This window comes from Panthera uncia, chromosome C2, assembly GCF_023721935.1.
Source record: "Panthera uncia isolate 11264 chromosome C2, Puncia_PCG_1.0, whole genome shotgun sequence".
NCBI lineage: Eukaryota > Metazoa > Chordata > Mammalia > Carnivora > Felidae > Panthera > Panthera uncia.
Genome location: NC_064810.1, coordinates 998,680 through 1,022,389, shown reverse-complemented (window position 1 = coordinate 1,022,389; position 23,710 = coordinate 998,680). Strand labels below are relative to the sequence as shown.

Sequence of the window (23,710 nt, the reverse complement as noted above, 5' to 3'; positions counted from 1 at the left end):
TGTGTGTGTGCTCACGTGTGTGTGTATTGTAAAGGCCTCCAGGAGATACAACCAAAAGCTTATGGTGTCTGTTTCTGAGATCTGGAATCACTGCTGGTATCTATGTTCACGCATTTCTGAACTTTCTAAGTTTTTCTAAATGAATATATGTCACTTTTATAATAATAGGGGAAACATATATGCTTTTTTTAGTTAGAGAAGAATTATAGGAAAATTAGTCTGATCTTTGATATACAGAAGCATTTTCTAAGCATAAAAGCAATGCAGGTAATTTCAAATGGTAGGTAAGTTTCATTTTTGTGGACAAATTTCTAAGGGTATCAATAAACATTAAAAGGCTAAAAGCAAGCTGTTATGAATGTTTTCCACAGATATTACAGACACAGCTGTATTACATTGTTCTGAAAACATATATAATCTATATTATTTATTTAAAAAGTATATAGGTAAATGTTACAATGAGAAATTTCTAGAAGAAAATACAGTTTACTGCTATTGGTGTTTTTGGGTGGGAGTTGGAGATGCTTTTATTTATTTTATTTTTATTTATTTATTTATTTATTTATAATAGGAAATTTATTGTCAAATTGGTTTCCATACGACACCCAGTGCTCATTCCAACAGGTGCCCTCCTCAGTGCCCATCACCCACTTTCCCCTCCCTCCCACCTCCCATCAACCCTCAGTTTATTTTCAGTCTTTAAGAGTCTCTTATGGTTTGCTTCCTTCCCTCTCTGTAACTTTTTTCCCCCTTCCATTCCCCCATGGTCTTCTGTTAAGTTTCTCAGGATCCACATAAGAGTGAAAACATACGGTATCTGTCTTTCTCTGTATGACTTATTTCACTTAGCATAACACTCTCCACTTCCATCCACGTTGCTACAAAAGGCCATATTCCATTCTTTCTCATTGCCACGTAGTATTCCATTGTGTATATAGACCACAATTTCTTTATCCCTTCATCAGTTGATGGACGTTTAGGCTCTTTCCATAATTTGGCTGTTGTTGAAAGTGCTGCTATAAACATTGGGGTACAAGTGCATCAGCACTCCTGTATCCCTTGGGTAAATTCCTAGCAGTGCTATTGCTGGGTCATAGGGTAGATCTATTTTTAATTTTTTGAGGAACCTCCACACTTTTCCAGAGAGGCTGCAACAGTTGGCATTCCCACCAACAGTGCAGGAGGGTTCCCATTTCTCCACATTCTCTCCAGCATCTATAGTCTCCTGATTTGTTCGTTTTAGCTACTCTGACCGGCTTGAGGTGGTATCTCAGTGTGGTTTTGATTTGTATTTCCCTGATGAGGAGCGACATTGAGCATCTTTGCATGTGCCTGTTGGCCATCTGGATGTCTTCTTTAGAGAAGTGTCTATTCATGTCTTCTGCCCTTTTCTTCACTGGATTATTTGTTTTTTTGGGTGTGGAGTTTGGTGAGTTCTTTATATATTTTCGATAGTAGCCCTTTCACAATTGCACCGAGAATCATAAAATACCTAGGAATAAACCTAACCAAAGATGTAAAAGATCTGTATGCTGAACACTATAGAAAGCTTATGAAGGAAATTGAAGAGGATACAAAGAAATGGAAAAACATTCCATGCTCATGGATTGGAAGAATAAATATTGTTAAGATGTCAATACTACCCAAAGCAATCTACACATTCAATGCAATCCCAATCAAAATTGCACCAGCATTCTTCTCAAAGCTAGAACAAGCAATCCTAAAATTTGTATGGAACCACAAAAGACCCCGAATAGCCAAAGTAATATTGAAGAAGAAGACCAAAGCGGGAGGCATCACAATCCCAGACTTTAGCCTCTACTACAAAGCTGTAATCATCAAAACAGCATGGTATTGGCACAAAAACAGACACATAGACCAATGGAATAGAATAGAGGCTCCAGAATTAGACCCACAAAAGTATGGCCAACTAATCTTTGACAAAGCAGGAAAGAATATCCAATGAAAAAAAGACAGTCTCTTTAACAAATGGTGCTGGGAGAACTGGACATCAACATGCTGAATGAAACTAGACCACTTTCTTACACCATTCACAAAAATAAACTCAAAATAGATGAAGGACCTGAATGTGAGACAGGAAACCATCAAAACCCTAGAGGAGAAAGCAGGAAAAAAACCTCTCTGACCTCAGCTGCAGCAATTTCTTACTTGACACATCTCCAAAGACAAGGGAATTAAAAGCAAAAATGAACTGTTGGGACCTCATCAAGATAAAAAGCTTCTGCACTGCAAAGGAAACAGTCAACAAAACTAAAAGGCAACCGGCGGAATGGGAAAAGGTATTTGCAAATGACATATTGGAGGTGGTTTTAAATACATTTCTTGCACCTTTCTGCACTTTCCAAACTTTCTGCACAAGAAGCAGCCACATGTCGTCCTATCACGGGATGCACACTTGCTGTCGGGAAGAGCAGAGTCTGTGCGCTTGGCCGGTGTCTGTGCTGGGCTTGTCCTTGCACGGCAGCATCTCTCATTGAGGGTCCCAGGACAGGGGTGTGCAGAGCTCACTCTCTATCACGGATTGCAACTCTTGTGGTTGGGAGTTGTCTAGAAAGTCTACTGGATGTATTATAGGCGATTTCAGTGTCTGGTGAGAGCCCAGACAGATTTCCCGCTTCTGATTCTGGTAATGAGAGCCACCCAATCAGAAGGGCAAGGAAGTAAAAGTAACAGTTTATAATTTTAATTGAATAACCCCATATACTAACTGAGATTGAAACAAAAATCCTTTTATATATTATTGCAAGTTCATAGTGAACAGAGTTCATCGACATAATTTGAAACGATTGAAACGTGTGTGCATATCGGTATTTGCACCCACGGAGTATGATCTATTGAATGGGAAAATGAAACAAAAACTACCCCCTCCCCAGGCAGGGGTGGGTGCTGGGAGACAAGTCTGAACTTCTAAGAGGTGGAAGCTCGTAGTCTTGGTGTGCGGCAGGATGAAAGGGCCTGCCGTCCCAGGCCAGGGGGCGAGGCAGGCCCACCATACAGGGGCTCTTGGGGTCTCTGCTCCTCGGCCTTACTGACCACATCACCACCGCGTGTTGACCCCCAGATGCTATTTTTTGAGGTGGAGGAGTAAAGAAGTTCAACGCCCTGGCTACCTCCTTCTCTTCTCTGCTGAGACCATCACCAAGAGTATAATTACTTAGAAAGGCTAATTGCATTGGTGGATTCTGTGATGGGCATGAAGCTGAATCATCCTTGCCCGTCCTCCCCCCTACAGAAACTCTTTTAAACCCTCGTTAGCCCTGGTTCTTGTCGGCACTGCAGAACTTGGAGTTCCTTCTGCTGTGGGGGCTGGGTTCATGCGATACTCTCCCCGCCCAGATCTGGAGCGATTTGGAGTCAAGGTTGCCCTCCTCCCGAAGTTGGATCTTTGCTATGGCCCATTATGGGCGTTTGCTCTTCTTCCTTTATTGAGGTCCGTCAGCGTGTGAGCTCCCGTTTGGCAAATGTGGAACCTATGAGTGGCTTTCTGGGAGCTGCATTTCCAAGTGCATCCTGCTGCACACCCACCAGCATTGTCCCAGGTCACCGTTAAGTGGCCTTTGGAAGTGGTGGCTCAAACATTCCACATGGTGGTCCACGGCCCCTGCCCGTGTTCTGCTGGTCTCTGCTCACCCATCCTCTTCCGATGGGGGTGCCTCCCTGTCAGAAGGAGTGGCTCTACGGGGAGCCCGTGGGGTCCCGGTGAGGTGGGACAGCAAGAAATCTCCCTGCCTTCCTGGCCATGGGCTGGGCCATTCCGTCACATGAATATTAAAACTCTGGTGTAAAATGTCAGCGGTGTCCATGTGAAGGTGAAGATGACTGAGGGTTTCAGACAAGTGGATATGTGTGGGTGGCTGTGGGAGAGGGAACAGGCAAACGGCAGGGGTCCTCGGGTTGGGACGGGGGCCTCAGTGGGATCCAGAGCATCCTCCCGCCCGGAGTTGTCTGCCGGGTGTGCTCAGGCTGGCACGTGGAGGCAGCTTGGGTCTGAGGAGGCTGTGGGAGAGCCACCTTTAGGAAGGGAGGGCTTCCGTTCTTGGTAGATGTTCTGGTTGGAATGCTAAGACTCTGTGAAACTCCTCTGCACCTAACAGTAGGAACATTAGAAATAGTGGCTCAAAGAAGAACATTACTAATATTTGTATCTATGGCCGAATCCACAAAAGGAGTAAAATTTTGCCTCCTTTCTAGTCAATGCTTTTAAAATGTGTTTCTAATGCCACAATTCTGGCGTGGCTGCGTGAGGCTGCATGTGCGATGCCGGCTGTCCCGTGTAGACCAGGGATGCTGGAGAGGGCCCGCTCTCTGCGCTGTGGCTCATGTGGCCCAGGCGTGGTCAGCGGGGGCCACACACGTGAGTGTTGCAGTGCCCTGAACTCTGAACGAGGGCTGACGTCTGGTCAGACACACTCTGACTGTGGTTTTTCCTGAGTCACTGAATCGCAGGCCTCTCAATTGCAGTCGACAAGACAAAAATGTCTTCCCTCTTTTTTTCTCGCTATCCGGTGAGTTTTATTTTATTCTGTGCTTTTTCATGTAGAGGAACGCACGTCCTGGGCCTCCCGGCACACTTAGAGTTCTGCCTGTTGGCCTTCGGAGTCTTGCCCTCAGGGAGGGGAGTCCCGACCTGCGGCAGGTCCCAGCACGGTGCAGCTGCCTGTCTGTCCTTATGTCACTTCACATGTGCACCCGTCTGTCCAACATGCACGGGGACCCTGCCTCCACGTGCTCTTCCTGTAACCTGGTTCCTGACACGACGGGGCTCTCTTCTAGTGGGGGTGAGGGACAAGAATCAAGAGAAATAAGATAAAAATGCAGTGGTGCCTGCAGGTGGGTCAGAGCAGGAAGACCACGAAGGAGTGGGGGAGCGCCTGCCAGGTGGTCCAGGAGGCCTTTTAGAGGAGGCGGTGGTCAAGCCGGTGGCATGACTGAGCTCACGCTCAGTGAGTCACAGTGTGACTGCAGCAGGGGCCGGGTGGTGGGAGGGCAACGTGGGAGGGCAGCAGGGGTGCTGAGCAAGGGGTGGGTGAAGATGTGCTGGGGAGAATAGTGGCAGCTGTCGCCCCCCCCCCCCCCCCCCCCCCCCCCCCCCGAAGATGAGTTCGGGTGTTACTCCTCGCACAGTGGGGCCTCTGAAGCTCCCTCTGGCTGAAGGCCTGCAGGGAAGGCAGGCTTGGTTGGGAGGCTGCAGCCTGCAGGAGGGCAGTTGGTGGGCCTGGGGGCTGTTGGGGGTAGGTCAGAGGCCGAGCTCAGCCAGAGCTGATGCACTTGCTGGAGAATGGATCAGGAGGCTGGTGCAGAGGACTGGAGTGAGCGCCTGAGGTGAGATGACCTTGGGATCATCAGGGATCGGTCTTGGACTTAGAGCTAGACATCCTGGTTGCTTATTCATTCAGGTGGGCAGTTGATGCAGGAGCCCAGGGGAGAGGGCAGGACAGGGAAATGGATTTAGGGAATCCAGTGGAGTGAGTGTGGTCAGTAGAGAAGAGCAGAGCTCCCCTGGGTCCAACCCCAGGAAGCCCGAAGCTGGGGCGCCTGGCGGGGTTGGTGCTCTGGCCCCAGGCCCTCCCTGTGTGCCCACCCTGCCCACCCCCAGTGCCCTGCAAGCTGCCAGGAGCATGTGACCCAGACCCGACTGCCTGTCCCTGCCCAGCAGGTGGTGCAACCATTTTTGACATTTAGGTCTCCCTGTTGGAAGTTTGTGTGTTTTCACTTTCTTCTCCCATGGCATTCGGGATTTGGAGGGAAATGTCTCCATGTGACCTGCACACGCCACTCCTGTGCCAGGTACTGGCCTGTCTGCATGGCACGCTCTCCCCTTCGCCTACTGGACCATCTTTCCGTGTGCCGGATGTGCCATCCATGTTTTCTTTGAAGTATTTGATCAGATAGGTAGGCCATTTGGAAATTATGTCGTTTGTTTTCTTGAGAGCTTGTTTGGACGTTCTAGCAGGGGAACGCAGCTACTCGTATACCCTTGACCGAAGAGCGATCCTCCTCTATCGGGGAAGGTGGTCCTCTTCGACCGAGCGCGCAGCTTCGGGAGGGACGCACTTGGAGCGGTGAGGGAGGAAGGGGGCCCCCGCCTAGCCAGCCAGATCAGCCGAATCGACCCTGGTGATCAGTGGGGTGACAGATGTTGCAGCCAGATCGCCCTCACGTCCTATGTTGTTTGTTTTCTTACTGAGTTTTGAGAATTGCATGTATTCTGGGTGCGGTCCTTTGTGGGGTACGTGTTCTGCAGGTACTTTCTCCCAGTCTATAGCTTCACTTTCATTTTTATAAGTGTCTTTTGAAGATCAAAATTTTTAATTTTGATGACATCCAGCTTATCCATTTTTTACTTTTATGCATCATGCCTTTTGTATCATACTTAAGAATTCTTTGTGAAACCAGGGGTCTGTAAGATTTTTTGCTATTCTTTCTTTCACAAGTTTTGTAGTTGTGATCTAGTTTAAATAATTTTATACAGAATGGGAAGAAAATGTCGAGGTCTTTTTTTTTTTTTTTGTATATGGTATCTAGTTGTTTTAGCATCTTTTGTTAAAAAGTTTTTCCTTTCCCCATTCAATCGCCTTGGAACCTTTGTCACAAATCAATTGGCCGTGTATGTGTGTGTGTGTTTTCAAGGGTACCTGGGATTTATTTTAATCAGGAATGGTAAGAAAGGCCGCCATGGAAATGACTGTCATGAGGAGGAAGTTTATACCCACAGGTCCCGAGAAACAGGAGGCAGGCTACTCAGGACCCACGAGGAGCCCCAGGGTCAGTGAGCAGGCAGAGGAGGTGAGGGGAAAATGGGCAGGAGTTTTATTATGGTTTCCGTGGGAGGGCCAGGTGAGGCGGGGTCAGCCTTCAGAAGTTTGGCTGGCTCGAGTCATTTCAGCAGGCCCTAGGGCATAGGGGCCGTCCCTGGTTGTGTGGTCCCTGGCCCCAGGGTATAGCTTTAGAATAAATCTTGAAATAAGGCAGTATATTTCCATACACATTTTAGAAGCCACTTAGCCTATTCTGATTTTAATTGAGATTGTATTGATGGTAGATCACCGTTGTGCGACTGAGATCTGGTTGGATAGATGTACTAAGAGGGGACATCCCGAGCTTTGTTTCTGATCTGGGGGGTATCCTGCCCCCTTTCACCCTAACATGTGATGCCAGCTGCGTAGTGTGACTGCAGCTCCTCCATCAGGTGCACGAAGTGCTCTTCCAGTCTAGGTTTGCTGAGAATTCTTTTCATGAGTGATCATGAATTTTGCCAGATGCTTTTTCTGCATCTATTGAGACAATCACGTAGTTTTCCTTTTTATGCCTGTTTCTATAGTCCATCCATATAAACCAAAATCTGTGAAACTGACTTTTAAAAACGTATTAAACCAATTGCGTTTCTGGGTTGAAATCCATTTTGCTAGATTATGTGATTTGATATGCTAAAATTTAAGAATTTTTGCAACTATATTTATGAGAAATATTTTGTGTTTACTTTTAGTGTATTTTTCTGGTTTTGGTATCAAGTTAATACTTGCCTCATTGAATGAGTTGGGAAGTGTTCTCTTACATTCACCCTTCAGGATGAGTTAGTAAGGAATTTGTATTATTTCTTCCTCGAATACTTGGTAGAATTCACCATGGAAGCCATCTGGATGGGCTCATTTTTTGGTTGAAGGTTTTTTAACTTGAATTCAATTTCTTGAATACATGTAGGTTATCTATTACCTTCTCGAGTGAGATTGGATAGCTTGATTCTTCTAAGAATTTGTTCCATCTATATTATTAAATTTATTGCCATGCAATAGATCCTAACATTCCCTTATTATATTCTGTGTTTTTTTTAACTTATTGGCATGAAATTCACATAACATGCAATTAATCATTTTAAAGTGTACAATTCAGTGCATTCACAGTGTTGTGCAACTACCACCGAGTTTCAGACTTTTTCAAAACTTTTTTCTCATCCCTAAGAAATGTTCCACACTGATTAAGTCATCACTTCCCATTTCCTCTCTCCCCATCCATGAATCTGCTCTCTATCTCTATGGATTTACCTGCTCTGGGTATTTCATATAAACAGAATCATGCAATATACGACCATTTCTTTCATTTAGCATAATGTTTTCAAGGTTCATCTGAGTTGTAGTGTGTATCATTACTTCATGTTTTTCAATGGCTGTCGAATATCCTGTTGTATGGATATGTTACAGTTTGCTAATCAGTTCATCCATTGATGGATGCTTGATTGTTTCATATTTTGTGTCCTTCCTTCAGGGATCACTGTCCCCTGCTGCCTGTTGTCTCATGTCTCAAAACCCATAAACGCTTTGTCTCATGTCTTTTGTCTGTGTTTTCGTTGTCTGGCTGGAGAGTCGATTTGGTCTGTCTTCTTCTGCCTGGGCTGGAAGTGGACGCCCTCTGTCTGTCTGGGGTCTGTAATGTTCTCCGGTCTTTAGTCATCCCTGCGTGGGCCTCGGGCTGCCCGTAAGAGCCTCTGGCGGAGCCACTTACCTCCACACTACGTCTTCGCACAGGCAGGGCGCCTTGTCCTGTCGTCCTGGTGAAGTGCTCTTCGGACTTGGAGCTGAGACTACATGTGGTCCCGCCTGGGGTTCCCGCCTACACCCCACCACGGTCCTCTCCTTACCCCTCATGGGACCAAGGGATTGAGAATCTACACTTTCTATCAGCTTTACGACCATGGGTCAGGGATTGGGGTCTAGGGCTCTGAGCATTTATCGGTATCTTAAGTTCCAAACTCAGTTTAGAATCTAACCTCTTTTCTGGAATTTTTTTCTCTGGGAAACTGCCTTTGACTTCCTAAATAACTGATTTATGAGTACATTCTTTTAATAAGTTCCTTTGGTTTGGTAAAATTTGGCATCTAAGGTGATAGATTATTCTTTGGGTTATTTTCTGTCTCTGATTTCCAATTATAATAATTTTTTTAACCCGCTTACAGGGCTGTCTACACAGAGAGATCCTCACATGGTTCCATGTAAGTAGTGCTTCTTACAGTGCCTTTACCAGGTCATGTCTTTAAACTCAGTGATTCTTGCTACGTCAGTTGATTTTTAAAGTCTCGCCTGCCTATGAAGCCATGTGTCTTGCTGTCCTTCCTTGTGGCCAGGTTTCCTGTCGCACAGGGGACCTGTGACAGGTCAAAGTACACCAACAGCGTCAGCGATTTGCATGATTTCTTTCTGGCTTTTGTAGAACCAAGATTTTAAAAGAAGCCGTTTTCTCCTTTTCTGTTAAACCCCTTTCACCAACTTAACCTGACCAAACTGTCCAGCAGGGGGCCTGAGGGCCGGTGGTGAGTGTGCGGTGCGGGTCACGTGCCTTGGTCCCACGCTCCACCAGTGCGGCCCAGCCGGGCAGGGACAAGTGTGTGCGGTGGCCACGGTGGTGTGTCCAGGCTGTGCGGGCATCTCTTTGTGGCCTTGACTCCAGTTTTGCAAAACTTACCGTGAAATGATTCCTTTCAAATCCTTAAGATGTCTTTTTCTAAAGCTTATAAATGTTGTTTTCTATTAGTTTTCAGCAGGGAATTTGGTTTTTAGCAGTCTCGTATGGAATCCTAATGTCATGACAGTAGCTAATATTTATGAAGTGCTTGGTTTGTGCCACTTTGCTGATTTGGATTCTTCCCGTCTAATTCCTCACTCCATCCTCACAGTGCCCTGTGGAGTAGTGCCCTCTGCTCACTTTCCAGGACCCAGCGATGTGACGCCACTGTGTTGTCGGTGGTGAGACCAAGATTTGACCCTAGGCCGCTGACCTCATGAGCCTGAGTCCCTGCACGATGGTAGGATGAGCAGGAGGTGACTTGCTGATGTGATGCGGGCTCTGAGTTCAATGTCTGCCCTTTCTGGTGGTCTTGATGGCAGACCCAAGTAGCCACCCTGGAGTCCTGCGCTCAGCCGGTCAGAGAGCCAGACAGGCATAGCCCACCGAGCTTACAGAGCCCGTGGCCTGCAGCAGGGACCGTGATTCATCAACAGCCCCCCCCCAGGAGAGACGGTGGTGGTGGTGATAGAGCCAGTGGAGGTGGTGGTGGTGATGACGGCGGTGGTGGGGAGGAGTCAGGAAGCACACGTGCATAGGTATCTAGGGCTAGAGGGTAACCAGAGTCCTAACTGATGTTAGAAGAGGAAAGTCCTTAATTAACAAATTGCTTGAACAAAGACCTTGTTTGCTCTTTCATCCATTCAGCAAATATTTGCAAAATGTGCCAGGCGCTCTTCTGAAATCCCAGCTTCCTTTAGCTCATATCTACGTGGGGCTTACAAAAAGAAACATAGGAAGTAAACACGCCACAGTGTGTCAGGTGGTGACATCTGCCATGGAGGACGTGAGGAGGGGCGGGAGCGTTTGGATAGGCCCACCTGGCAAGGGGCATCTGGGCAGAGCCTCGAAGGAGGGGCAGGAGTCAGCACCGCAGGTGCCGGAGCACGGAGGGCTCCGGGCCAAGGCGAGGGACGCGCTCGGGGCGCTCGTGGAGCGTCGGGGAGGCCGGCGAGGCTGGAACAGAGTGAGCGAGGGGGCAGGAGACGAGGTCAGAGAGCAACAGGGTGCACCTCAGGGACCTGGTGGGTCACCTGGAGGCCAGTTGTCACTCTGCAGGGTGTAGGGGCCGGGAGTCAGGTAGTCTTTTTTTCTTTGGGTGTTGGATTGGTGAATTAACGCCATTTTACCACTTTCTTTTTAGAGGGCGTCCAAATCCCTACTGGCTTGGGACCATCTTTATAATTGTGCAAATCTGGATCTAATTTTCACAGACATCCCCAAGGGAAGGGCCGCTGGAATTCAGGCATATAAACAACGCCTTGTATGCGCCGGGACTGTTTTGCCTAGATTTGGTGTCCAAATTTGTCCTCCTGGCAAATGGGGAACCTGGCCTGCAGTTCTGGAAATAAACCAGCGGGCCGGGGTGGGGCGGGCTGGCCCAGAGTTACCCACCCCGTCTCGTGTGCACAGCTCTCGGGCTCCCCGCTGGAGAAGGCCCGGGCAGCTGGGCTGAGAGGCCCAGACAAGCGGGGCAGCGGGGCCGTCAGGACTGGGATTCCGGGGGTTCCCAGAGGCCTGCTTAAGTGAAGGCAGTGAGCTTTCCACAGGGCACCCGTGGCCTCTCCCGCAGGTGCGGAGGGAGCCGTTGGCGCACTGAGCTGGTTGGAGCAGAAATGGCTCTGACTCCAGGGGCGATCCTGGCCGGGTCCTGCGGCGCCTTCCCGCGGGGTTCCCGGGTGGTGTGACGAGCCAGAACAGAGCTCCTCTGCAGTGGACGCTTCCCAGGGGAGGTGGCAGCTTTGGAAGGACTTGGTTTTCCATTTGCACATCTCTGAGAACTTTCCACACTTCCTTAGAGTGAGGGGAAGGGCAGTCTTCACAGCGAAGCCGCTTCTGTGTGATGCCTGGGCTTTGCCGCGGCCGGGATCCCTGAAATCCCACTTTGTTTTGCAGAGGGGACAGAGTTCCCACAGCCACTGAGTGACAGAGCCCACTCCCTGCCAACTCAGAACTGGGCACTTAAGGAAATTAAGAAGCAATGAGAACAAAACAGTTGAAATTTTTATTTACTTTGAGGTCTTTTATTTTCTGTTATACCGACTTGGTTATTTGATTTATATAGGTTTTTCTTCTGTCCTGCCTTAAGATAACAATTCTCGCTATAGAATGAGAGGATTTGGCAAATGTGACAAAGAACTGGAAGGCTTACCTGCAATGAGTACAGACAGGAGGACTGCAGATGAGCCCCCAACCGGGACGCCTCCGTCAGGGGCCTCCTGCCCCGCCACGTCCTTCTTGGTGACCCTTGTCGTCACCCCACAGACACCACTGCTTCCTTCCTGTCTCGGGTGTGCTGCGGGGAGGGGACGTAGCTCTGTGCGCTGGCCGAGGGACTCGGGTGGCCTCCACGCCCTCGTGTCTCTTGTGTCGGAGGCAGCTCTTGTGCATCTGGCCTTTCTTCTCAGCTTCCTCATTTCATCAGATTTCAGTCTCGGCTGATGGCCGGGCCTCACAGTTCGAGAAAACAGGTGCTTCGCTTTTCCTCCCGAAGCTGCAGTCCCGCCGTCCTGCCCTCCGCCTGGTCTCCCTGCCCTCTGGCTGCTCAGGGCTCTGCTTCTGCCTCAGTTAGGCCGCCTGTCTCCTGGGTCTCAGGTCCTTGTCCCTGGCAGCCACGTCCAGTAGCATCAACATGACTCGGTAACTCTCATCTTAAAATAAAAAAAAAACCTCCTCCCTTGATTTTCAGCCAAAACGGCAGATTGAATTCACAGTGACCTCTGCTGCTTCTTAAGAACCACTAAAGTGACAGGTAAGATATTTTTAAAAGGAAGAGGCCACCAAGAGATTGAGAGGAGATGACAGAATTGGGGAACTTAGACAGCAGATGGACAAACAGAGGGACATAGCAGATCTGAAAACAGAAAGCTCGGGGGTGATCACACTTGTGCTGGGGGGCCCGGCGGGGAGATGGATTGCATGGCAGACAGCCCCCCCCGAGTCTCAAGAATGACATTGCCACGTACCTCTGAAAATGAGGAGGGCAGTAAAGATGGGGCTGAAATAGGAAATTGGTGGAAAGCCGGTTTAGGAAGCAAGCCAAGCCAGGCCGGTTCTCAGCCCTCCTCCCCCACCCTGACTCGTGGTCCCCTGGAGGGCGAACTGGGAGCCTGAGGGTGATGGAGGGGGCTGGTCCGCAGGGACGTGGGGCTGCGCTCCAGTGGGTCAGGGAGCACCGTGAGCCCAGCCTCCACCTTGCCGGCCCCTGGAACACCGAGAACCTGGGATGGCTTTGGGATGCTGGCGAGTGGAGCAGCCGCTCCGACGGTGGAGCAAGAAGCTTGCGAGTGGCTTGCTTGGAGGTGGTCTCCGGCTGTGCTGGAGTGATCAGGAGGGGCTCATCCCCGGCTGAGCGGGTGGAGGCAGACCAGCAATGCGGACACGGGAAACTAAGCCAGCGAACGAGGCCCTCAGTCGCTCCGGGAAGCACACGCCTCATGCAGAGGTCTGAGGGGTACAGGAGGCTCTGGAGCCTCCTGGGGTGGCGGGGGCAGAGGGCCAGGGAGGGGGATTGTCGAGTTTCCCAGTAGGAAGTTAGTAGAGGGCACGGAGGAGTAATGATCCGATGGTGGAGATAAATACCAGAGCGGGTAAGAACCCAGAAAGATTGCCCCCAGGGCCCGGGGCACAGGGACGGGAAGGGCCCTGTGCTCGCCGTCAGCTTGCTCGCCGTCAGCTTTGTGGATTCTGTGGTTTTTAAAACTCTGTACATTTATAATGTGGCGCAAAGTAAAAATGAAACGGTTACATAGCAAATACCGTTATAAAAGCGTTACGAAGGCTGCCCCCCTCCCGTCTCTGCTCCTGCCAGGGCCCAGCTCCACTGCATGGCCATCTGGTCCTCCCCAGTGGGGCTTCATCCTCACCACCTGGCCAGCGTTCGTGGCCTCTGCCTCCCCGAATCCGGTAAAAATGTTTCTCCTTGGGAGCTGGAGCTCCGCAGCCCTAGACCTGTAGAGTGGCCCCTCCCGGTGGTGTGTCCTTTCTCAGGCTCCCCCGGCCCCCACTGTCCTGGTCCCGCATGCCAGTCGAGTGTCGTCTCCTCTGTGTGCGAGCCCCTCTGTCACCTCCCTGTCCCCGTGCTCCGAGAGGGCCCTGCTGATGGTCGGTGCCCAGGGGCTCCTGGGGACGAGACACTGCTGCAGACATTTGGTCCCTTTCATGCTGAACTTTGCCTCGGGGATTAAGATACACACACACTTCTGGGCCCTGCTTTTATTTTTTATCTTTATTTTTTTTTTTCCCCGGGCCCCGCTTTTAAACTGAATGCCATCCTGCACGTTGTTCCGTGTAACCAAGTTTAAGAACATTTAAAAAAATTTTTTTAATGTTTGTTTTTATTTTTGAGAGAGACAGAGACAGAGCACAAGTGAGGGCAGGGCAGAGAGCGAGGGAAACAGTCCGAAGCAGGCTCCGGGCTCTGAGCTGTCAGCACAGAGCCCAATGCAGGGCTTGAACTCATGAACCGTGAGATCATGACCCGGGCGGAAGTCAGATGTTCAACCGACTGAGCCATCCAGGTACCCCTTAAGAACACTAGTTGTAAAAGTTTACATAGTTCCCACTCTGCGGATGTACAGGTAACCCTTGAACTCACAGGGGTTAAGGTTGCTGACCTCCCACGCAGTCGAAAATCCACACATAACTTTGACTCCTCCCGAACTTAACTGCTTACTGGTGACCGGAAGCCTTACTCATAACATCAACAGTCGATTAACACATATTTGTATGTTATATATGTTATGTACTGTATTCTTACAATAAAGTAAGCTAGAGAAAAGAAAATGTTACTAAGAAAATCGTAAGAGAAAATACATTTAGAGTACTATACGGTATTTATCAAAAAAATTCATGCACAGGTGGACCCGTGAGGTTCAAGCCTGTTCTTCAAGGAAAACGGTCTTCAAGGAAAGGGTCAAGTGTAGGTGTCAGTCATCCCCTTTTTGTTTAATACGGTTGGGTGTTCTTCACATCTGTCATGCTGTTGGTAGCAGTGGGGTGAGCACCCTTGTGCGTGAATCAGCTTTCCCTCTTCCTGAGGCAAGATTGCATTATCCGTCCACGTAGGATTCCTAGGTCACGGGAGAGATGCACTTCAAAAGAGGCATAATGTGTCATTGCCACTTGTGTCCTGCTGGCTGGGCCCCACCAGCACACCGTGTCCCCAAGAACACTGGAAGGGCGTGGTGCGATCGGACTCCGCTTCGCCACTGGCTGGTTTAGTCTTCCTTCTCCGTAAACGTCCTGCCTTAGTGAAGGCGCCAGCGGGTGTCTCCCCGGGTGGGTCATTCGCCTTTTACTTGGGCACTGGTGTTTGGGGCAGTTTGACATTTAGAAAACCCCTTCCTGGCCTTCAGTGTGTCCTTACATTTTGTTTTCTGTTTTTACTTTTTGCATTGACTTGTGTAATCCACTTGGGATTTGATCTGACGTATGTTATTAGGTGAAAGTGTAAGTTATTTTCTCTTACAAGTTTGGAAACACTGTTGAGAAATACTTCATTTTCCCAATGATTTGTGCTGCTACTTTTGTCCTAGAAGTATATCTCACATGCAGATATTGTATATATTCGTGTCTTTTTGCATTATCTAATTGATCTGTTAGTTCTCACGCTGGTACAACTGTTTTAATTATTCTAGTTTTATGGTATATTTATCCAATAACCCCATTATTAAAAAAATATTTTAGCTATTCTTGGCTACTCACTTGCTAGATGAACTTTAGAATGACTTTCAAGTTAAGAAATTAATCACATTAGGAGGCGCCTGGGTGGCTCAGTCAGTTAAGCGTCCAACTCTTGATTTCAGCTCAGGTCATGATCTCATGGCCTGTGAGTTCTAACCCCACGTCCGGCTCTGTGCTGACAGCGCGGAGCCTGCTTAGGATCCTCTCTCTCACCCTCTGCCCCTCCCCGGCTTGCGCGCACGCTCTCTCTCTCTCTAAATAAATGCTTAAAAAATCATATTGGGATTTCTTTTCAAGTAGATCAAAGCTCTAATTTGAATTGAAAACAGTTGCTATTTACAGTATTCACTTCCTAATCTAGGAAGGCATTCTGTTTTTCCATGTGTTCCAAGTCTTCAGTTACTGTATGTAGCTTTCTTGCCGTAGATTTTCTCTTTTGAAATCTTTTCCAACTTATTTCTGTTATCTGGTTATTGTAATTGGGATTTTTCTCATTTCACCTCTCTGATATTGAATAGTGTATGGGGAAGCCCTCGATTCCGGTGTATTTGGACGTGGCCATGTGTCAAAGTGCTTTAGCTGCAATAGGTTTCTCAGCTGGGTTTGGACTTCTTCCTGACTTGGCCCGAAGGCTTTCCCTGCGAGGCGTGCTCGCTGTGGCTGTCTGGTCAGTGCTCTCTCTCTCTCGTGTTACAGAAGCTTGCTTCTGGTGCTCTTCTGCAAGTTGTTTTTCAGGATCAAAAGTGGAAGTTGCATTTTACTCCATGTGTTCGTTGCTGCTGTTAAGATAGTCTTGTGATTTTTCTCCTTCCATCTCTTAATGTAGAGAATTCCACAGATGAAATTCCAAGCGTTGGCTGTTGGAATAAATCCTGGTAGATCTTACTGATACTTTTTAATACTCTTCCAGTTGTAATACCCTCTCGGTATACCGATCATTCATAATTTGGTTCACAACCTAATTTCTCATTTTAATGCATGTTTTCTTTTTCTTTAGGTTTACACTGTTACCTTTCTAGTTTCTCAAATGCATCTTTTGTATATTTAACTTGTTTTCTAATGAATGCACTTTGGCTTTCAGAGTTCTTTCAAGATACTTTGAACTGCGCCCCACTGGTTTTGATATGACCTGTAATCATTCAGATGCCTGTCATTTCCAGGCTTCGTTCTGACATTTTGTAGGTGATTGATATTTCCCACTGTATGTTCTGTTGTTAACTTTCTACTTTGAACGCTTCACATTCAGAGAGTGCGGCCTCTCTGGATCCTTGAGGCCGGGCATGCGGGACGAGAGTCTGCGGGGCCGTGGTTGCCATGTAGGAGCGGTGACCAGAGCTCGGCCGGGGCTAGTGGTCACGGGGCCAGCAACTCACGGGGGTGGGTTCTCTCACACAGAGCGGGAGGAAGAGCGACACCGAGCGGCCGGGGAGATGGAAACCGGGTGTACGGCGAGAAGAGGGCCTACGGCGTGGGGGCAGAATAACTTCTGTGCGGGACCCGAGGGAGAAATGCCCCAGGGGCTTTTGGGATCCTTGCTCGGAGCTGAGGGGAGGTCGTGGGGCTGGGCCCTGGGTGACAGTTGTGCCCGCGGGGCTGGATGACCCACGGAGGTCAGGGTTGTCTCTCCGTGTAGCCAGGCTGGGGGGTGGGCTGGGCCCTCGGAAGCCCCCTGCCCCAGAGGATGTCCCGGCGGGGGCTCCAGGTGGCCTGCCATTCCGTGACTGGTGTATCTCCTTCTGTCGGGAGGACCTCCGGCTGAAACGGATGCACGTGCGTCCGGTGTGTCCTCAGGGAGGGGCAAGGGCACGATGAAGGCCAGCAACTGAACTTGCGGGGTTGGAAGGCCAGGTCAGGCTGGCTTGTGTCCGGGAGTGGGACCTCGTACCCAGTGGTGCTAAGCAGGAGCCGGCCTACCCGCGGTGGGGTGTGGTGGCCTGGCGCCTGCCGCAGGGGAAGCTGGGCCAGGGGGTCCCCTCAGGCAGCCCTGTGCTCGGTCACAGTTGTGGTCACGCAGGAGAGAGACGGGATTTGGGGGAGCAGCCAGCTGTCAGCCACCAGCACAGATGAGGACTGAGATCCTGGGGTCACCTGTATCATTGATGGGGGGGTGGTCCTAGCAGAAGGGGGTACTTGCTTCAAAGGTGCCTGTGTAGCTGTGCGCCGTTAAGTCTAGGAGGGAGCTAGATTTGGGGGTGCTTCCCACACTCACAGAGAGGGAGCTGCCACAGGCCCGTCTCCCACACTAAGGTCCCAGTGTGTGCGGGGGTGGGGGGCAGGGAGGGGCGCCGTCTCGTTATGGAAATGTGGGCCTCACGAGCAGAGGAGAGGGACACCGTGGAGGCGGTGGCCGCGTGGGGAAGGCTACCTCGCGTCCTCCCAGGGAGAGGTGGGCGAGGGTGAGTGATGGGCTGGTAGCTGCGGAGGCCTCCCGCCGGCCTTCCCTTTCTGCCCCTCACATAAGGGCACGGGACGCCTCACTGAAGGGCTCTCATGAGAATCTGCGCCACAATGATGCGTGAGCTGCCCCACCGGGCCCACAAAGACCTCGAGGCACCTGTTTCTTGCTTCTGCCTCCGTCTGGCTTTCCTTTCTGATTTGGTCGAGTGGTTTTTGTTCTGTGTCTTTTTCCTCTCGTGTGGATGTAGGAGAGCGCTGTCCTCCTGGAGGCTCGGACACGTTGCAGCCTGGCAGGAAGGGGCCGATTGCGTTTCACAAGATGACTCATTCATTCCTCCCTCTTTGCCACGTTGCCAGGCTGTCTGGCGGCCCCGCATGCAGAGACGGTGATGGATCTGGAGCGCTGTTATCACTGGTCCACGGTGACCAGGGATGGCATGTGGGGGTGGCGGACCAGCCACCTCTAGGTATACGTTTAGACAAGCGGGAGTCAGCCTTTCTGGATGCTTCCTGAATAAACATTCCTCGCGTTCAGTACAGACATGGGGCCTTTACTGTCTTTCTTTAGGCACGATGGGCCAGGTGCGCCCAGGTGTGGTGAGCTGCGCTGCGCCTTCAGCTCGGGCTGAGGGCGGCCTGAGGTTTTCTCCCTGGGGGAATGTCGCGCCTGGTCCCAGGGGCCAAGGATGCTTCTACTTCTCGGGTTAAACAGATTCACTCTGCTTATTTCACGCCTCTGTGTTTTCTTTCCGAAACGCCGGCGGCTTTGCAGGTTACACCATTCGATTTAGTGCGCCCTTGCTGCTTGTATCGCGGAGGCCGCCGTGTCTTTGGATGTGAAGGGTGCCCAGCGGTACACTCCAGTGACAGCTGGAAAGGGGCTTTCCGTGTGGGCCGCTGCCTTTTCTGAGTGCTCCGGCTACTTCGCTCTCGCAGGGCAGAAGAAGGTGACCCTACGGTTTTGTTCTCCCCCTGACTGAGGAAATGGGTTTTTTCTTACACGCTTGTCTCCCGGCTGTGCTTCCCAGCAAGCCGGTAGGAGCCTGCGTCTCACCAGCACTGCATCCCCCCGCCCCGTCTTTGCAGAGCCTGGGCCTCGGGCCAGATCTCATGGGGCTGGCGGCAGCTGGAGAACAGCTGCCACCGGGGCACAGCTCCCAGCTCACCCTTGTGTCAGTTTGGCAGAGCAGGGGCGGAAGTCACGGGAGAACTTTCTGGCAGGAGGCCTCTGGGCCGGTGGAGTCAGGCCGGGGATCCAGAGGCTGCATTCTGTTTCCAGTTCCTCTCCCAAATCGCACGGTGACCTTGGCTAGGTCACCGTCCCTGTCTGCACTGCTTCTCCATCCGTGAGACTGCATTTCCTCACCTGTTCCTGCCTGGTCTCGGAGCAGGAGCAGGGGCAGAGAGGCGGCAGGGATGGGAGGCTAAGGCTGGTTAAGTTTCTACCGGAGGGCGAGGCACGCTGCTGTCTTTCCAGGAATACGGGAGTGCACGAAAAGATGGCTTCCATAACAATTGCTTTGTTCCAGGGGGAAGTCAGAAGGTCCTCATTCAGTCCCCGTAAAGCTCCAAGGTCTTCGATTATCCTATTTTATGAGCCAGGAATCTCTAGTCAGCTCCAGAGCACAGGGTCAAGTCTAGAGTTCCTGTTCCAGAACCTTCTCCTAACCCCTTCACTTCATTGCTGTTCAGTTGTGAAAACTTCAGATTTCAAGTGCTCATGGCCAAATCGCTTTCAGGAAATTGGACTGTTTCCATTTTCACAAGCGGTTTTGGCGTAGCCACGGTAACACTGCTTCGTCACCAAATGCGGTTTCCTTTTTCCAGGTGGAGGAGGGAGGAAAGTACAGTAAGGTTAGGGCGACGTGTCCGTGGATTTGGTGGGGCAGAAAAGCAAAGTCGCTGGGTATTGGACAGCTTCAAGTGAGAGGGAGGGAGCGGGGTGGCTGCCGGGGACTCTGAAAGCCGGTGTAGGAGAGAGCCGTCTGTTGCCGCCGGGGGCCATCGGGTGTGCTGCAGTTGAGAAGGAGCTGGCAAAGAGGCAGGTGTGGAGACTGAAGACTGCCTAGGCCCTGGAGTCCTCCCCAGAGCTTGTGTGCAGAGGAGGGGAGAGGCCCGGTGCTAACGCCAGGAACTTCGCTCCCGGCTCACACACTCCACCTGTCCGTGCCCCAGCGACGTCTTCCCCGGTCTTCCACGGTGTTCTCCCCGGTGCAGGTGCCAGACCCAGTCTGTGGCAGGCTTGCACTTGTTGCTGTGAGTCCCTGGTCTCTAACTGGTACATTTGTGCAACCTTCCCATCAGTTTTGTGGCATTGACGTGGTGAAGAGCACGGCCCCTTTCAGAAAATAGTTTCTTCCTTGTGGGTTTGTCTGCTAATGGGTCCCCACCGTGAGAGTCCCTTGTGAGCTGGGCCGTGCTTCTCAGGGCCTCGCGTCTGGATGGACAGTCCCTTTTGGGGACAGTTTGCTCAGTCACACACTTGCCCCTCCGGCCCAGGACCCTTCCTTCCTTCCCCCCTGCAACGAAGAAGCAATCTGAGGGAAGGCATTTTATTTTAAGACCAGACAGCACACTGTCCGTCGGGAAAATTTCTCCTGGATCTGGTGTCCACTGATGGCTTGTGCCTACACCTGTCTTCACTGTGGTGGTTGCAGAGTGACGTCTGTCCTCTGTGGCACTCCCCACGCATGCCTGTCAGCTCCGGGCTAGCTGCCGTGGGTGCGTCCCTTCCTCCCTTCTGTTCACTTACCTGTTTATTGTCAGTTCTGCGTGATGGATTTTAGTTCTTTATTTCACTGATGAGGTTTTGGGGTGATGGTGGGGTGGTCCGGAGCTGACGGCCAGGAAAGAATTCTTGAAGACATCTTTGGTGCAAAAAGGTGATTTTTAAAATTTTTTTTTTCAACGTTTTTTATTTATTTTTGGGACAGAGAGAGACAGAGCATGAACGGGGGAGGGGCAGAGAGAGAGGGAGACACAGAATCGGAAAGAGGCTCCAGGCTCCGAGCCATCAACCCAGAGCCTGACGCGGGGCTCGAACTCACGGACCGCGAGATCGTGACCTGGCTGAAGTCGGACGCTCAACCGACTGCGCCACCCAGGCGCCCCAAAAAAGGTGATTTTTAAAGCAGCGGGACAGGACCCGTGGGCAGGAAGAGCTGCCCTGGGGTTATGAACGGTGGCTCATCATATACTATGAAGTTGGGGGGGCGGCGGGGTAGAGTCAAATGGGAGGCCTCCAGAGGGACTTTGATATACTGAAGACCACTCCTAAGATACCTGAGGCCTCGCCATTGTCAGCTAAGGTTGTTTTTCCCTCTAGCAAAGCATTAACATGAAGACAGTAGGGAGTTCCTGGGGAAACATTTTATGCTGTGGGCCTCAAGTGTCTGTCATGGGCTGCAGGTTATAAGCAAATTTAATTTTCTGCCATTTCCTTCTTGCCTTTGTTCCCCACATCACTGTGGAGGGGTGATGCTGGGGCTACAGGTTTCTGGAGATTAGGCTGTTGATAAGATTGCCTTTTTCTCGCAATTTGCTAAGACCTTGGTAAACTGTTGGAGACTCCCGTCCTGCATGACTGGGATCTCTATCAGCTAACCATTGGTTTTCCCCTTTCCTTTGCCCTTGGGCAGCCGGGAGAGCCTGAGGAGTGTCACACGTATCCCAGGGGTGGGTGGGGGCCCGGTGCCTAGCTTGCACTTGGTCCTCAGCCCGCCCCACGCTCCCTCATCATCATCTATGCACTGTTCTAGTTTATAATTCTCCGCAGTTCTCAGTTGATTTGGGGACTCGCGTTATCCCCAGCCAGGCCGCTGCCGGTCCCTGTGGGGTGCCCCTATCATTTCCCTTCCTGTCTCAGTCCTGCCCTAGTCTGTCTGCTCTGGCTGATATAACGAAGACCATTGACTGGTGGCTTATCCACAACAGAAATCTGTCTCTCCCATTCTTGAGTGCCAGCACTGTAGGGCTCCGGTGAAGGCCGACTTTAGGGTCACTGATGGCTCCTTTCCTCTGTGTCTTCACAGGGCCAGAGGGGCAGGGGAACTCTCTGGGGTTGTCTGAGCGAGAGCCCCATCCTGAGGGCTCCACCGTGTGGCCTAACCACCTCCCAAGGCCCCACCTTGAAGGATACGATTTTGGGAGGACACAGACATTCAGTTCGTAACACCTATCTTTCCTCCTTCCCTCCCTTTTCTTTCCTCTCCCCTGTTTTTTAAATTAAAAAAATTAAAAAAAAATTTTAACATTGCTTATGTAATGTTTCAGGCTCGTCTTGTACCTAACCTGCCCAGCCCTACAATCAGCACTTCTTTGAAGGGCCGTAGTTCCTTGTAATGTGGAAATGTTATGGAACAGCGAAATCTGGGTGCTAGGCATGCTTGTTGCTGTTGGGGTATCTTTGCTTCTTTGCTCCTAACCTTTCAGTAGCCAGAGATGGGAAAGATGTGCATACACACGTATATAAACATGCGTAGACACGCATGCACATGTGTAAGTGTGCATACTCTTTACGTGTGGGTGCACGTATGTCATAAATCTGGTTTTGTGTTTGTAATATTACAACCCTTTCTCTTCCTTTGCCCTCCCCTCATCAGGGACAGTGCTGTTCGAAAGTAGGCCTCTCCTGCTCCTGAGGGCCAGGTCTGCACACTCCTCTGCGCTGCACGTGCGGTGACATCATGATGGTCGTCTGATACCACCCGTGGTGAGGATTCGCACGCGGGCTGGGCAGACACGACAGACCAGGCCTTTCTTCCCACCCCCAAGAGCCATTTGTTAAATATTCGCCAGCGTGCCCTTCTAGGAAAACAAAGTCTCTGTATGCACACCCAAAACTAGTAAAACACTGTATGTTAAAAAAGAAAGAAAAGAATCCAGTCCTTTGGCGAGGCTGTGGTGAAAAGGGCGTGGGAACCCGCCGGTGGGCGGGACAGAAGATGACAAGGAGCCCCGGGAAGGGGAATGCGGGGAACCAGGGCAAAACTGGAGACACGCATACACACATATATATGTATATGTGTACATATGTGCATCTGTGTGTGGAGTATATGTTGCTACATATGCTTAAAATTTTTTTAATATGTTAAAAAGTATGATTTGCTGTCTTTCCCATTTGTAAGTGTGTAATTCAGTGGCATTCATTACATTCACAGTGTTGTGCAACCATCTGTATTTACTCTTTTGCACAATCTGTTTTTCATTTAACACTGTTTCCTGGAAGTCATCCTGTGTTGAGTCGTGGGGAGCTTGCTCATTCTCGTTTGTCTGTGCCGTTTAGTGTTGCTCCGTCGTGTAGGTATCCCATAGTTGTTCAGTCCATCCCCTGTGCTGCTGGGATGTTTAAGTAGTTCACGCTATTTTGCATTGCAGACCGTGCTGTGATGAAAAGCCCTGTGCGCTTGTGTTTTCGTACCGTACCTTGTGGGTGAACTTGGGGAAGTGGGATCGTGGCTACAGTTTGGCCCTGGTTCCCGCATTGCCCTTGCCGGGCTCCTTGCCATCTTCTGTTCCGCCCACCGGCGGGTTCCCGCGCCCTTTTCACCACAGCCTCGCCCACCGAGTGGACTCTTTTCTTTCTTTCTATTTTAACACACGGTGTTTTATTAGTTTTGGGTGTGCACATAGCGATTCAACAATTACACACATTGCCCTGTGCGCATCGTGGCACAGGGTGGACTGTTACGCACGTGAATTTTTGCCAGAGTGGGGGGAGACAGGTTCAGTGTGTTGTCATTGGCATTTCTCTTCCTTTGAGTGAGGCGGGACATCTTTTCATGGGTTTAAAGACTTCGTTTTTAAATCATTTTCATGTCTTTTGCTTGTTTTTCTTTACAATTTTTTCTTTTGCCTCTCAATCTAAAAAGGTTTTTTGTACATTAGAGATATTTTTTCATTTTTCTGTGGTACATGTTGCAAATATTTTCTTCCACTTATTATTTGCCATAAGTATTTTCTCATGGTATTTTTGCCATGCCAAAGATTTGCATATTTTCTAAAGTCACTTTTGTCTGTCTTTTATTGCATTTAGATTTTTTAGTCATAGTGA

At 50.2% G+C, this 23,710-nt stretch overlaps 1 protein-coding gene across 17 annotated transcripts in view; it reads left to right on the top strand.

Annotated features, from left to right (window-relative positions):
* Positions 1–23,710, top strand: part of PCBP3 (poly(rC) binding protein 3) — a 266,704-nt gene that overhangs the window by 75,756 nt on the left and 167,238 nt on the right. Inside the window, exon 3 of one of the 17 annotated variants that reach the window (XM_049627692.1) lies at positions 8,972–9,007. The exons of the other annotated variants lie outside the window; for them this stretch is intronic. The gene's annotated coding sequence lies outside the window, so the exon portion shown is untranslated. The remainder of the gene's footprint in view (positions 1–8,971; positions 9,008–23,710) is intronic. 17 annotated transcript variants of the gene reach the window in all.